This window comes from Myotis davidii, unplaced genomic scaffold (genome assembly GCF_000327345.1).
Source record: "Myotis davidii unplaced genomic scaffold, ASM32734v1 scaffold162, whole genome shotgun sequence".
In the NCBI taxonomy this organism is placed as follows: Eukaryota; Metazoa; Chordata; class Mammalia; order Chiroptera; family Vespertilionidae; genus Myotis; species Myotis davidii.
In genome coordinates, this window is record NW_006300036.1 from 1,497,732 (window position 1) to 1,514,818 (window position 17,087).

Genomic DNA, 17,087 nt, shown 5'->3' on the forward strand with positions numbered 1-17,087 from the left:
AAGAAGTAAAAGATTCCCTTTTCTTAAGAGGTTTACAAAACACTTTTCCCCTTATCCCTTTCTCTTGAGAAGAAGACAAAGAATCATAACCAACAAATGTATTTGATTTGCTATCAGAAAATTTAAGGCCAAAATATGCAGCACGTGCAGTGATGTTGATTTTATTGTATGGGGAACTCCAATTTTCACTTTTCTTTGCCTTTGGTTTCACAAGTGCTTGCTTTAAAAAAAGGGGCGGGGGTGTTAAAATATAGTAATTCTCTCTGCATAAAACGCGAAAGCTATAGTTTTAAATACTGAACATAAAAAAAGAATCTATTTTTGCTCAATGGTTAATTAGAAGAGGATGGTTTCTAAAAAGGAAACAAACAGAAAGCAGTAAAACTGCCTGGTCCTGCTCAGTGCCTCCCAATCCTGATTCAGCAATGAGGTATTTGCCAGTAACCATGAGCATTGTGTGCGACAATGACGGGGCTGCTTTAACTCGATACTGTTCCCACACCTCTCTGAGTCGGCCCCAGTGCGTGGGTAACTCATGAAGTCACTGGGTACCTGAGCGAAATATTGAAAGCATAGGAGGTTATGAGGGTTTACAGACAGGTGGAACTGGCTGCATGATCACGGCCACGCCCACCTCTTAAAATGTACTTGGCAACAACATTCATGCCAATATGACACCTGGCTGCGTAGGAAATTCATGACACAGACAGCAGGGCAGGCTTCAGATCATGGCACTGTGGTAACTGTGATCTCCCCGGAAGCCTCTCAGGGAAAGGCTCACACTCTATTCGCCCTTGTCTGCCAATTGGAATTTGAAGGGAGCTTGCTTGCTGATGTCCTGTGTGGACCCAGAGGTACTACTGTCCAGATAAGGTAAGGGCGATTATATCTCTTGGTTTGATGCTAGAGATAGATGATACAGAGATTCCCTACTTTTAAATGTAGGTTACTGAGGCAATCGTCCTGGCAGTCTATTTCAGGATCTTGAACTTGAGCGATAGAACTGTTTGGTGTCCACTCTAAAAAGAGACAGTCAGCGGCTGCAACAGCTGTCTATGCAAGTTTCTGGCTTAGTCGCTAAGGGGATACCGAGAAGGGAGGAAGGTGGTGAGCTGTGGTTGGTGGTAAGGATAGATTTGAGAGGAATGTTTCAGAGCAGCGGATCTCCCTGGGCCCTACGTGATGATGTTTTTAGTAGCCACCTGTATTCAGAGATTTCGATTTATGAAAAGAGAATCGTATTGATACCTTTACTGCTTTAAGGATGTCTTTCCAAAGGAACTGTCACAGAAACAGTTCCTTCGGAGAAGCTGAGAGACCAAAAGGCTTTATTGTGGAACAGCTTCTGCGGGCAGCCGTCTGCCCTAGCAGTTAATGTTTATGGTTCTTTTTGGCAAATAATCGTCTCTGTTGCAATACTGCTCTCTTTGATGAGGATTCAAAAAAAGTCTTAATCAAATCTAGCCGTCATTGCTGCTTCTTTCCTTCCTAATCTCTCTGATCCTGAATTATGAGATCCCTATCTATGAAAATAAAACAGCGCTTGTTAAAGCCTTTTTCAAAATTAAGACTAAAACCATCCAAACGAATTGTTTGCTATTATCAAGTAAACAATTTTTTTAAGTTTGATGAATTGTTTGTAAGCACTAATCAAGTGGGTGGAGTCATAAAAGAGGGGAGGGAACCATCTGAAACAATACATGTAATTTGTTTGCATTATTATTTGAGATAATTACAAAGCAAGCGTTCAAAGCTGTCCTTTATACCAGAAGGGGGGCAAGGGGAGGAGGGTAGAGAGGAGAGGAAAAGCACAAAAACACCCAGCCATTGTCAGCTGCAATCTAAAATATTGCCAGATTAACAATTGTCGAACATTTGCATTACTAAGAATGCCAGGGACAGAAGTGTCAGGTTGAATGTAGAGTGATGACTTCATAGGAAGGCAAAGCCGAGGATATGACCAGTTGCAGTCACAAAGAAATCAGCTTTAATTAATTTGAGTGCCAGCTCTGTGTATAATTACACAGCATGAGCGTTTGCATGCAAATGCAGAAATGCTGATTGTTCAAATACTTGCACTTGCTCATTAATACATTGGGACTAAGCAGGGCTGGCAAGCAGACAGGGTGCAGCACACACGGCGCCTGCAGGCTAATTTATATTTTACTCTAGTTAGCAAACAGATTTCAGATGTTTCTCCTTCCTTTATATAATAAGCACAAAAATACATGTGTCATTTTCATCTGTGGCATACCTTGTTTTCTTGATGAAAAGAAAATGGTTTCAGTGCTTTAAAAAACTGTTGAGGCTACACTGAACATTGCTATAATGTTGATTTTATAACTATTTGATGTCAATAACACTTATACCAGTTAATAGAATGTTTCTATTTGACATTGCATGTGATTGACCAAATGGTCATTTTATTTTTATAATAGGCAAAACTGTTGTCAATAACGGTAAATTTATAATTAAATCTAATGAGGAATAAAGCAGTGGTCACAATAGCATTGCCTACTGGCCTATCAAATCTAGTATCCCATGTTCATCATTAGCCAGGTCCGGAGCATGGAAAGGTGTAATTCTTTGATAAGGCACCTAAATCTTAAAATGTACTGAGGTGAGATTTTCTAGTTTGACCTCTGAATCTTCTAACAGAGATCAGCTCCAACCAAATTCCCAACCTTGGCAATGCCCTAGGGAAAAATCTTCCTACACCACCACCCTAGGAATATCTGATGCTTTCTTTAGAAAGTGGTATAAGAAAACAAGGACTTTGCCCAAGTCTCAAAAATCTGGTATTAGCCTGCCAACACATTCCATGCATTTTCATGCAATTCAGTTCTACAAATATTTATGGAGCCCCTATTTCTGTCAGACGCTGAGAAGCCGAAGATATACAATAGTGAGCAAGTGAGACACAGTCCCGGTATTTGCCATCTCTTTTCCCTCCAGACTTGTTGAAGGAACCTAACTTGGTTTCCCTGGGAAATGAATGCTGTTAGTTGTGATCACCTTGGAGAAGCCCACACCGCAGAAACTTGAATCTATGGCAGTGGTCGGCAAACTCATTAGTCAACAGAGCCAAATATCAACAGTACAATGACTGAAATTTCTTTTGAGAGCCAAATTTTTTAAACTGAAACTATATAGGTAGGTACATTGTTTTTAACTTAATTAGGGTACTCCTAAGGCTTAGGAAGAGCCACGCTCAAGGGGCCAGAGGGCCGCATGTAGCTCGCCAGCCGCAGTTTGCCGACCACGGATATGGTCTTCCACAAACAGTTCTCATGGCCTTTGCGGGAGAGCAATTCCCTCTCTGACATTTCTTCAACTCCATTCCTGTGTGAGATAGAGGGAGATGCCTCTGCCCCAGGGCTGAATGGAAACTGTGAAAGATGCAAGAGACAGTCCATCCAGAGAGCCCAAAAGTTTTAGAAGATGAGATAGATGAGAAATACTGTCCATACCCTTCTCTGAAAGCCTTTATCTGTAAGAATAACTTACCAAGGAGAAAAGGTGGGCACATCACGTAGATGAATACAGCACACTTCACACCACTTGGTCTGACCAAAAATAGGCAGCATCTACCTGTGTTCTCCATCAGTGCAGGATATGATGCTTCAAGGAGCGCAGACTAGAGAGCATGATAACGCCTCCTTCCTAAAAAGGCTGTTCAAATGTCTACCAAAGACTTCCTATAGCTATGGGACGTGTGCATGTACAAAGGGGAAAGTGACAGCTAAACACATTCACCCATACCACCTAAGCTTCCACTTCACTTTTAGAGTGGTCATAACTCTCTCACCCTTTGTATAAAAATATGCCAGAAGGAAGGAGAACATCCAGAATAGTGAAATGACCCAAGAGTTCTCCATGATATACAACACCGTAATTTGGAAACAGGGTTTTTTTTCAGGGGCTAACAATGAATTGAAAGTACCTGAGCTCAAACAACTTTTCCTCTTAGTTCTATCATGATTGAGCACCCACACTCAGAAAAAAATAAATAAATAAAATAAAATAAATTTTCAAAAGGTGTATGCATTAAGAATTCCATCTGGCTTAGTATTGCCACCATTAAACAAATATGTGGCATGTGGTTATATTGGTATCTTTACCAAGGAGAGCAAAAATCTTAGAGGATTTTGTCTGTAGCAAATGACTTACAATGTGGACTTGCGGTGATATTCATGTAAGTAATGTAAGTGATATAAGTAATTTCATGAAATAATTACAGGGTAAAAAGGAAAGAGAGTAAATGTGTAGAGCAGGGAAAAAAAAGGAATTTAGTCTGCAGATAGAAAGTGTTCAGAAAATCTGAAGAAGCTCTAGCCACAAACATGAAGAAAACTTGTAATCTGGTGTAGACACACAACGCACCAGACGATTCAGACCAGTCAGCTCTGCTGATCATTACAGAGTGAGAACCAGTAGCTAAAGATTCAGCAATGTTAGGTCAAGAGGAACTGTTTCACAGATTCCTGAGTACAGAGTACTTATTTCAAGACATGAGAAGAATGAAGGTGAGAATAATTGGAAATAGAAAGCACAGGGAAAGAATTGAGGTGTTCTTTTCTTTTTTTTTTTAGGGAAGTAAATATTTGATCATATTTGTAGGCAAGAAAAGAGCTGGTGGAGCAGCAGCAGCAATTTTGTGTGTGTGTGTGTGTGTGTGTGTGTGTGTGTGTGTGTGTAATGGGAAATGTGTCCTTAATTGGGCAGGAATTTGGAACAATCCAGGTAGCTATGGTAGCTAAGGAGATTTTTTTAAATGTTCCTCCAAATGAGAGGAAAGGGGGTTGGTGACAGAGAAAAATCTGAAGTGAAGAAAGTGAAGATAAGGAAAGTTGGAAGAGTATGCACAAGATGCCTTAGATCTTGTGAAGACATTGGTGAGATCACCTCCTGGAGGGCATAGGATAAAGACATGACACAGAGATTTTTTTAAAAAATGACCTTACTTTCTTACTGGGGGAAAAAAAAATAGGTAAAGGAAAAAAGTGTACAATGAAATTAGGTGAAGAACTGAGGAACAATGGCTAAATGGAAATTGGTCATTGTAAAAGCTTCATTTAGATATGAACTCACCCCTCGTAAATGAGTAATGGGACTGGACTAACACCCAACAATTTGTAAGTTTAACCTTCTCCAATATCAGTACAGCTAAAGTAATTGTTTACAGTTTATCACTCTTGCATTCTACAGTGAGGGAGGAACTGCAGGGAAGATATCAGCACATTAAGTAAATTAGTGCACAAAAGAACTTAATCTTTGGGTGAAAACCTACCATTTTTCCGGACTCTCCCTTTTCCTGCTCACCTGTGGCCTTGTGTTAACAGTACAAGTGTTTATTTAACAGAAGAGAAAACTGTGTGGGGCTCCCGGGGCTCCCTTATCACAGTACTTTCTTTCCCCCTCCATAACCCAGATACCTGCTGGCTCAGACTCTCTGGGTTAGGCACCAAAATCAAGGCGCATCTCCTGAAAAGCAGTGTTAAATACAGTGTTCACATACCACTTGGCAAAGAGAGAGAAGGCCCCAAGTCTGAGTCTTTGCTTAATATGTCTGGAGTTACCATTAACATTTTAGGACAGGTCTATTCTTAAGTTCAGCTGGTTATTTGTCTCCCAGAAGACGGGAGCATAGCTCATCAGTCACTGAGTGTCTGCCAATAGACACAGGACATCCCCTGGGTGTGGTACAGGGTGTTGTATAGCAGGGGAACAGAGCATTCTGAAATTCCTAGAGAGTTTGGTGGCTGTAATAAGTCAATGTCTGGGCCCTCAAGGATGAGGTAGCCCTAGATCAGCAAAAGGTCAAGACAAAGATTGTCTCAGAAGGCTTCCAGCCTGCCACTTGCTGCTTCCCCCAATTTCCTTTATGTTTGGGCCTCTTTCCTTTTGCTATTCACTTCCTAACCTTCCCAAATCCCAAATCCTAGGGTCTTGTTGACCTGGTAAGATAATTTGTAGCATGTAAAAAATAAGGACTGTTGAAGGTTTTTAAACACAGTAATGATATTCCACCTAACCCAAAATTCAAAGAATTCTCAAGGGTCTTCTTTAAGTCAGTCACTGCAGTGTATGTAGTGGATTTGAGGATAAATATATCTGGCCCTTCAGTTATGGAGCTCACCACGAAATGGGAAGAAAAATCTGTTGGGCTGGAACACTTGGTGATATAGAGGCACCAAGAAGAAAGATACTTTTGTAGGAAAGGAAAAGTATTGAAAAAGCAAGTGGAGGAAACAAATGCATTTAAATATGGAAATGCACAGCAACATGAGCAAACTGTGTTTTAAAGAGATTTTTCTGGCAGTAATATACAAAGTGGTTTGGATGCAGAAGACCTAAAGAGCATTTAGGAGGCTCCTTGAGTAGTCTATAGAAGAGAGGGCATGAAAGAGAGGCTAAAAATGACTGCGATATCTCAGAGGAAGTATTGACCAGGTTTTTGAAAGTTATTGTAGAAAAAGACAGGGAAGCTGGTATATTTGACTCTACAATTTCAAACCTTGGGGATGGCATTTTAAAAATAAGTAGGAAACATGAAGAGGAGATGGAAACGTGAGATGGAAGATACTGAGTTCAATTTGGATGTAATGGGTGTTTTGAGGAACCAGAGCCTCTCCTTGTAGAGAACAGATGTCTGTAGATGGGAACTTGTATCCAGGTGAGGGGATGATAAGGCCAGAGACAGAGTTTTGAAGGTCATCTGTAAACAAGGCCCCAAAAGTAGATGAGATTGTCAAGGAAGAGAGAGAATGAGGAGAGAAGAGGGCTGAGGAACAAACATTTAGATCCCATATATGAAAAGTGTGAAAAGGAAGGAGACAAATGTTACTGTCACAGAGTTAAAAGGAAAACTGGAAATAGCCATAGAGAGGGAGGGTGGAGAGTTTTTTGAAGGAGGGCCTGGTCAGGTGACAAGGAGGAGACAGAGACAAGGAAGATGAAAGATGAGAACATTGGATGTCACAATTAATTAGTCATTAATGACCTTCAGGAGAGAGGTTTCATTATAATGATGGGAAGGGAAATCATATTGTAAGGTAGTAAGTTCTTAACAAATGTTCACCCTTAAACTAGAGGAAGAAAAGATAAGGAATAAGGAATAAGGAAAAGAGTGAGGCAAGTAGCACCAGTTTAATTTGGTTTGCTGTACCATTTTACCCAACCAGAGGCCTGTTGTAACTCTGGTTTCTCTCAAGCTCTTACTTCCTGATGACAAGTGAAGGTGGGTGGCAGTTAATGGGAAAAGTTGATGATGGTCAAAGATGACTAAGGCTGTAAAGGCAATTGGGCTCTTCCTACAGTTCATGCTTGGAAACTAAAAGAATTTCCTGCTAAGAAAGTCATCTGCTCTACACCCACTGTCCCTGGCCTATTTTCTCTTTTTAAACACAATTTACCCTCCTAGGTGTGTGTGTGTACAAATTTTGCATCTTATGTGGCAGGCCTATTTAAAAAGGCCTGGATAACATCCCTTTTGTGTAAAGGTGTGTTCTTTGGCTTCTGATGACTTTAAAAGTCTATAGAATTCTCAGAATAGCTTTGCTATCCATGTAGCAAATTTAGTTAAGTCTGTCTCCCTACTTATTAAGCCTAGCTTAAGAAACAAGCTATTCTAGAAAATTCTAAATGAATTACATCTTTCCTTGGCTTTTGCTTTGATGCATCCACATGTTGTAGTGCTCAGGCCCATGCGAAGCAATCTGGTAACCAATAATGCCATATCACCTGTGAGTAGAAAATCATTTTTTTCTCCTCTACAAATACATGTTTTATGAGCCATCCACAAATCCTCTCCAACTATATACAGATGCTTGTTTAAGTTTGCAGCTGAGATGTGGCATCTAAATTGTTGGAAGAGAATATAACTATGTGTTTACCTAACAGGCAATCTCTGTGTTACCATATGGAAAATATGAATTATTTGTGTGCCATATTAGCATAGCATGTGATTACACATAGTTTGTGTTCCTTTTTTTTCCCTTCAAAATATAAGTATCTACCTGATATCTCGAAGAACATCTCCACTTCTGCAGAATTTTTTTTCTATATGTGTATTTGTCTATTTATCGATAGGCAGGTAGATACACACGCACACACACACACACACACACACACACACACCTGACAGCTCAGGGAGGCACCATCATAAACTTGCCTTGCATGGTTGTTGGTTTATCTGTCAAAGAAATTCATTACCAAGACAATGCTTTGCTTTATATGCTTACTAAATTTTTAAAAAGTGTTTTTCATTATATTTATGCAAACATAACTTGGCTAGCTCACAATTTACCAAATGTGAGCATTTGTCAGGGTTATTTCCAATCACTCAGAAAAATGTGCCTTTGTGTATTTTGATTATTTAAAGCAATTTTGTTTCCATTATGAGTATGTACAGCCAGAATTGCAGGACTGTCTTGACTGAAGGAGTGGGAATGCTCTTAATTTTCATACGTGCATCTGCAGAAGTACTTTTGATTGTTTAACCAATGTCTAGGTAGTGATGTGGGCATAAATGTTTTTGCACACATTTATTTTCCTTAGTGCTTCAGAAGGGAGGGTTAACACAAAGAAAAATTATATGTGCTGTTATTTGCATTTAAATATATATATGTGTGTGTGTCAATTGTAAGCTAAGGAAATATTTAATATTTTGAAGCATAAAAATTAGGATGCACTCCTTAAATAGAAATCTGTCTTGTGACCACTTCTTATTTATACAATAATTGAACATCCGGTATTCCGACCCCGACACCCCCGTTCGGACTTGTGCACACTCTATACCAAACTCTGAAGTTCTCAGCGATCAAATAGTGTCACTTAAAATTGCTTCCTTTGCCTTGAAGTAAATCAGCTTATTTCTCATTAGATGAGTCCATTATTTTCCAAAAAGACTGAAAAAGGAAGTCGAGCCAATTTAAGTCAAGGCATTAGAGACCATTATCCTGAATATGCTTTTACCATATAACTATAGAATCAAGGTTTATTTCTGGGCTACTATATTTCATGGACTATAAGATGCTATCCATAATAAGATGTCCCATTATTTTATATTCTACAAAGAAAATGTTAAACCTCCAATGAAACTATGATATATCACTGATTGAACAATCTATCCCAATTTCAGAACTATTCAAATGAGGGGCAAAGCATCTCACAATGGGTAAGACAGCATATCTGACTTCTTAGAGAGCTTTAGCGCTTGGATTGGGTGTGTTAACCTCATCAGCAGAATTCAGAGGTGCTCCTCTCCTGTAAGAGATTTACTATCTCCTCTATTCAGTGGGACTAAAAAGGTTTCTATCTTTTCTCATTCAGAGATAGTAGGAAGATACTATTTTTTAAGAGTTAACTTTGTCTCTTTTAACTTTACTGAGTTATAATTGACAAATAATACTGTAAGGTATTTAACGTGGTGATTGGATATTCCTATGCACTGTGAACATTGAGTTAACATATCCATCACCTCACATATTCACCCTATTTTATTTTTTCCTTTGGTGAGAACAGAGTAGACTTTGTCTCCAAGGAAGCAAAATAGTAATACAAAATGAAAAACAAACAAACAAAAAACAACCTTGGGGTTTAGAAATTTTTAAAAAGTTCGGACTTGATTCCGGTTTCTATGGAATTTGAAGCTATAAATTCGTCTGAGACTCTCTCTGTCTCCACTTACTCTGTCCTTCCCTGATTTCTGCCTATCAAAATTCCCCTCCACACTTTTGTTACAGGAAACTGGAACAGAGATGGATACTAAATATGCCTTAAAACACAATAATAAAATTTTTAAAAGGTCAACCAAAACTTGTAAAAAGTTTCAAAAGGTTAAAACTATCCTATCTCTTATTGTTGGGAAATGTATAAGCTGACAATTAAACAAGTAAATTGTTTGACTTGGCTGTCACATAATGCATGTTAAGAGGAAGAACCTATTTCCTTGTCCCCCTATCAACATCAAGACCTCACCCAGTGCCTGCAAATTGTGTTTTCCCAATATATGCTTCTGGCGTTATTTAATTAAGTGATTAATTGTGACTAAATAAGTTCTCTCTTTCCTTACCTCAGTTTTGGAAGTAGGCATTATAAGGCAAGAAATAATGGTATGGAAAAAATTAAATTGCATTTTAATTGATTCCTCACATACTGTATATCAAGGTAACTTACATTATGTACAATATCCAGTTACTCATGACCCACCCATTTATTAAACAAGCATTTATGAAGCATCTAGTGAATACCAGGCACTGTGGGTAGAAGGATGAACGCATTGCCCTTCATACACTGGTTCTTAAACCCTGATCTCAGGACCATTTCCACCCTTAAAAATTATTGAGGATCCCAAAAGCTTTCATTTATGGGTAATAGCTCTCAATGTTTATCACATTAAAATTAAAACTAAAAAATGTTTATTAATTAATTCAATTAAAATAGGAACAGTAAACCCATTGTATATTAGCTTAAAAACACATTTATATGAAAATATAACTATAGCTGAAAACAAAGTAGTCTGAAAAGTGACATTATCTGCAAATATCTGCAAAATCTGGATTAAGAGAGGGCAGCTGAATATTCATATCTACTCCTATATCAATCTATCTATACTAATAATAGCCTAGGTGATCATCATGCCCTCACGCATCATACCCTAATGTCGTCACAAGATGGCTGTCATAAGATGCACATGCACAGTGGAGGCGGGGCCCAGTGGAGGAGGTGGGGCACAGCAGGGGAGGGCAGTTGTGGGCAATCAGGCTGACAGGGGAGGGCAGTTGTGGGAAATCAGGCCAGCAGGGTAGGGTAGTTGGGGGCAATCAGGCTGGCAGGGGAGGACAGTTGGGGTCGATCAGGCTGGCAGGGAAGCAGTTAGGTGTGATCAGACTGGCAGAGAAGTGGTTAGGGGGAAATCAGGCTGGCAGGCAGAAGCGGTTAGGGGCAATTAGGCAGGCAGGCAGGCGAGGGGTTAGGAGCCAGCAGTCCTGGATTATGAGAGGGTGTAGGCCGGGCTGAGGGACACCCCCTCATGCATGAATTTCATGCACCAGGTCTCTAGTAGCAATATATTTTGTTTGAAGTACATAAAGAAAATCAGCCTTGCACAGATATTTGAAAAAAGAAGAAATACTTTAATAGCATTTTTTAGATAAATGTGATATTTTTCTCTTTTTAAATATATTTTTATTGATTTCAGAGAGGAAGGGAGAGGAAGAGAGGGATAGAAACATCATTGATGAGAGAGAATCATTGATCGGCTGCCTCCTGCTTGCCCCACACTGGGGATTGAGTCTGCAACCCAGGCATGTGCCCTGACCAGGAATCGAACCATGACCTCCTGACTTATAGGTCGACACTCAACCAGTAAACCATGGCAGCTGGGCTGTGATATTCTTCTTTAACAATAAATCAAAATTCAACAAATAGTAATTTATTAAAGGTTAGTTGCAAAGAGGTATCTTAAACCATATCAAAGAAATTTTTTAAAAACTGTTGCATTAAAACACATTGGTTTAATCTCTCATTTTGAATAGATCTTTCACCCATGCATTACATTTTGTAACATGATGCTTTGGTCATTTGGAAAACATTGCTTCACTGAATTATGCACATTTTTAAACAATTGTCATTGTTAATATCACCACCAAGCTTATCAGAAAAGTTTTTACATATTGGGAAGTTGTCAGGTTCACAGTTGCAAATACAAATTATTCTCTGGATGGTAATTTTGTTTGAATGTTTGAATTTTAGCATTGGCAATAAATACCACTGGTTGTTTTTCTTGAAGTGACTTGCTTGCTTTTATTCCTCTTTTGAAAAATATCTGTGAAATACCCAATCTGAGTCACCACAGTTTTTCTGTCAGTGGCTTTTTAAAGTGAAAATGGTATTCTGTGAAAAGAGCAGCTATTTCAGCTTACAATTCAAACATTTATCTCACAAGTGCTTTTCTTCAAGACAATCCTACTTTAGAATACAGGGGAAGTGCTTTTTAATTACATCCCATTTTGTCACACAGAATATTAAAGACATGTATTCAGGGATTTGGATTTTAGAAAATGAATATTAACGTTCATTGTTTTTTAAAGGACATCCTTAGTAGAAATTGGGGTGTTATTTTCTGTTCGTTCTTTATTTTGTATTGTTTTTGCTTCTGTTTCACTGTACATGTGAGGTGATTAAGAATATAATGACTGCAATACTACAATACGATTTGATGCCAGTGCCTTCACTCAAGTGGTATGGCAGTCTTATAGGAATGCATTCCATCATCAGTGCAGATGTCAACAAAGTGAAAAAGACAAATAATGTCTTAGTATTATTTTGAAAATAGGTTTGACTTTGGAAATCCCCCAAAAGGGTCTCAGGGACCCTGAGAGTTCTGCTTATTTTGCTTTGAGAACTACTACTCTAAGGGTTCAAAGGTTACAGGAGCCAGTAGATAAATGAACATGAATTTTCTGTGGTTTTTAAATAAGTACCATGATACAGGAAAGCACTGTCTTTTAGGAACATTTCCCAAAAGAAGTTATGTCTGAATGGGAACCTGAAGGATACCTAAGTGTCAGCCAAGTAACGAATGAATTCTTTGGCTCATTGATTCCTGTGCCTCAGAATACTATTAGTGTTTTCATTTTACTACCACTCTTTCTAAAGGCCAAAGAGATCTGAACCATGTGGTTCCAATATGGCAATTGTATTCCAAAAATCATGTGTGCCCAGTCAAATAAGGTCATCAATAAGCCATTACCAGTCAAGGCTGAGTTACTATCGGAATCTGCAAGAGAGAACATGGATAATTGCATGAGAATCGTGTTGTATTGCACAGAGATTTTTATGTGGTATCACAGAGGTCATCTATTATATGTGTTTTGGGGCTCTGTGTCAAACAGAAGTAAACTCATACCAGTCTTCAATGTGACATGACTAGATATCACTAACCATTTTAACTAACACAATGTACAAAATTACTGGCATAGATTGCATTCCTAATATGTGACATAGGGACCTTACGGGCGTTATCATATGAAGTGTGAAACAATTTGATGGATATTTATAGTATGCCCATTTTTAAGACCAGAACACTGAGGTTCGGAGGCATTCATAAGCCAGAGTTCACAAAGTACCTGAAGTGTGGAACTTGCTCCTGAGCCAGAGGCTTCTAACTGGGAAGTCTCTGCTCTTTCTCATACTGGGAGCAAGCAGGAGTGCATCGGGAGGAAGACAAGTCCTGAGCCCACACTGCTCCTATCCCACTGGAGCACCAATTTACCTGGGCGGCAGATTCTTTTGTTGTTGTTGTTGTTAATCCTCACCAGAGGATATTTTTTTCCATTGATTTTTAGAGAGTGGAAGGGAAAGGGGAAAGGAGAGAGCAAGAAAGAAACATTGTTGTGAGAAAGACACATTGATTGGTTGCCTCCTGCACATGCCTTGACTGGGACTGGGGATCAAACCTGCAACCCAGGTACCTGCCCTTGACAGGGAATCAAACCCGAGACCCTCAGGTCCACGGGCGGATGCTATAACTACTGAGCAAACTGGCCAGGGCTAGGTGGCAGATTCTTAAAGCATTTTCAAATTCAAAATAAAAACAGATATATAATGAAATAAAATGGAAACCACTTGAATTTTTAAGACTCAGATGGAGACTTCAAAGGAATTTCCTCTCAGGAGGGGTCAATGTGGGGTAACCCCAGATTGCTCAGAGCCAGAGTTCAGACACGCCTGCATGGAGGGGACTTTGGATGCACTCTGAGACAGTCATTCTTAAATCAAACAAACCAATGTGTTTCCCCAGGTCAAATGCTGTCTAGTTAGTGTTCAAAACAGACTATTAGTGCTAGGAACGAGCTCGTAATTCCTGATTGTTATGGGTACAAGGCAAATTTCTAAACGTCTTCCATGGATGTGACATCAGTATCAGAAAAGATGAGGTTAGGAGGAAAGAAGCAACAAACTAGAATATTTGCAAACAGCAACTAACTAATATTTATTAGCAGGTAATATTAACTCTAATATTGAGTGATAACACTAAAGGTGAATGATAATGGTGATTATGAGAATGAGTATGACAAAAACTACATATTTTTTGTATCTACCATGACACACTGAAGACTGCATAAATTCATCGTTTAAGTAAACTGCACAACTATCTATAAGGTGATCTTATGATCCCCATTTGTGTGTGTATATTCAGACATAATACCACTGCACTCATGTTATCCCAATAAGCCTAGGAGCTATTACTATCCATATGCTGCTGATGACAAAATTGGTCTCAGAGTAGATAAGTAATTGTTCACGTTTACACAGCAAGTAAGTGATGAAAATGTGCAGAGACCCCAGGGCGCCCGTCTCAAACGCCTCAGATCTTTCGATGCCATGCTGCCTTGATATTAGGTAGATGTAACTATATAATTTTTGTCTAAACTTAGATATCTTTAAGAGTAAAAGGAGGATATTAATAATTGTGCCAGAGCAAGAGACATAAATTGGTATTGTCTCAGACAACAAGGGATAAATGGTTAACTTACCATTAGGTACAGATTGGGGCTCTGCAGTATCAAACTTCTTAAAAATAAATGCATTTAGATATTTCTTAGTTTTAAAATATTTATTAATCAGTTCACCTTAAGCAAATTTTTGTAATTTAAGGGAGAAAACGCCTTTGTGTACGCTTGATAGCTGAAAAATAATTTTTACCTAGCATTTAAAAAAAATAACAGTAGAATAAAAAATACGCATCATTTATGATGCATTTTTATACATGATGAAACAGAAGTCAGGCATAAAACTCTAAAGGGGGCAAAGGGGATTTGGAAAACTCTAATTCAGTATTAGACGTTAATGAATGTGGCACTTGCTATTTTCTGAAATATCATTACCTACTGATTGAGGGGTGGGAAATTCTGAGAAGTATGTTGCATACTTGAGTATTTTCCTAGTTCAGAAATAATCCTGAAACAATAACTTGAGATCCTTTATATAACTGTGGCAGGTAGCTACTCCACCTTGATCCAAGTACAAGTGTGAGCATGTTTTTTCCTTTCATAGTTGCCAATGTATCATAGGTGTAAGTCTTAACAATGTCTTTCCAGTAAAAGAAGAATAGCTTATAATTTCTTTTGTTTCTTTTTCTTTGATGCAAGAGCTCTCTCCTCCCAGTTTTTAACCTGCTTTGTTCAGTCTTTTGTTTAATCTGCTCTCTCTCATTTTCTTTCCTTCTCAGTAGATTTATATAAAGTTAAGTGACTTAAGCTGTTTGTGATATTATTTTTGGATTTTACTTCTTCTTAGTTTGGCTGCTCCTGATCATATCCAGATTTATTTTCTAGAGGAAGCTAACTTAGTAAAATCTTTTTTTTTTTTTTATAAAATAAGTACTATAAACTTTCAAGCAAGCGGGCCACTCCAAAGTACAGATTTGTTCACAAACAGATGGGTTTTTCTTTTTTCTTTTTTTTTTAATTCTAAAGAGACATACATACATTCTTGAGTGATACAATATGTACCAGCTTTGAATAAACATGGTATCCAGACATTAGGTCTAAACAAGAGAAAGAGCAACAACTCGGAGAGTGTATTCTACCACGGTGAGGTTTTGCTCGGTATGTGTGTGCCTCCTGTAAATGTTTGTACTTAAAGTTGACATGCCATGCATGGGACTCCACAAGCTTACCTGCAGAAGGAGGTGACGGAGACAAATATAGATCTGCATGCATGGCAGCTTGCCAAGCGCCGAGGGAATTATCTCTCATCCCCCTGTGTTCTTTTTCATTGTCTCTTCGTGAGCTCAGACATAATGAGGAACAGAAGTCAAAGGAAGCAGAGTTCTTAGGTCCACTGTCCACATTAGCAGAACCTGGTGGTACAACTAATAGCTGAGGTTCTGAAGCCAAACAGACCAAGGAAGGCAAGGCATCCTGTTCCCACGGGCACCTGTAAGTGTGGCAACGCTAACGTTAAGAACATTTTGTTTCTTCTCTTCGCTATGGCAACCACTGCCAGGACATCCAAAAACCCACAGCGGAATTGCTCAAGGTATTGAAATGTATAATATCATTTCATATGAAAATGGGACAAGATCAGACAGAAGAAAGATGCAAGTGATAAGAAAGATGTTTATGCTATTGTATTTAGTACAAATGACCTTCACTCTTTAAAAAATTTATTTAGAACCCTCCTTCACTGCTGGTTGAAATGCAGACTGGTGTAGCCACTGTTGAAAACATATGGCATTTCCTCAAAAAATTAAAAATGGAAGTGCCATTTGACCCAGTAATACCATTTATAGGAATAAATACCAAGAAAACAGAAACACCAATCGGAAAGGATACATGCACCCCTATGTTCATGGCAGCACAATTCACAATAGCTAAGATTTGGAAACAGCCTAAGGGACCATCAGCAGATGAGTGGATTAAAAAGCTGTGGTACTTTTATACAATGGAATACTATGCAGCTGTAAAGAAGAAACACACAGCCTTCCCAACAGCATGGATGGAACTGGAAAATCTTATAAGCCTTGGCAGGCCCTGGTTACCTGAACCTCGGGCGGCCCTGGATGGCTGGGCAGCCACCATCTGAGGCTTGCCTGTGCCTCAGGCAAGCCCTGGATGGCTGGGGGGCTGAGGGGACTGTGCACCACCATCTTGTGGCTGTGGGCACTGCCATCTTTGAGGACATGGCAGTCAATTATCATATTCCCTCCTTATTGGCTGTGGGTGCCACCATCTTTGAGGGCAAGCCATGGGTGCCACCATCTTTGCTACAGCATGAGGGTCAATTATATTCCCTCTTTATTAGATAGGATTATAAGCTGATGAACAAAAGAGACAAAGAAGCATTGAACAGACTGTCAAACTTAAAAACTTTAATTTAAAATTTATTTATTTTAGAAATAGGAAGGGGGAGGGAGAGAGAGAGAGAAACATTGATTTGTTGTCCCACTTATTTATGCATTCATTGGTTGATTCTTGTATGTGCCTGACCGTGGAACCAACCCCCAACCTTGGCATATCTGGACAGGATGCTCTAATCAACTGAGCTACCGGGCTAGGGCCTGACCTTCACTCTTC

At 39.0% G+C, this 17,087-nt stretch overlaps 1 protein-coding gene across 1 annotated transcript in view; it reads left to right on the forward strand.

Annotated features, from left to right (window-relative positions):
* The first annotated feature begins 621 nt into the window (after positions 1-621).
* Positions 622-17,087, forward strand: part of ADGRL2 (adhesion G protein-coupled receptor L2) — a 277,155-nt gene continuing 260,689 nt past the window's right edge. Inside the window, exon 1 of the mRNA XM_015572119.1 lies at positions 622-873. The gene's annotated coding sequence lies outside the window, so the exon portion shown is untranslated. The remainder of the gene's footprint in view (positions 874-17,087) is intronic.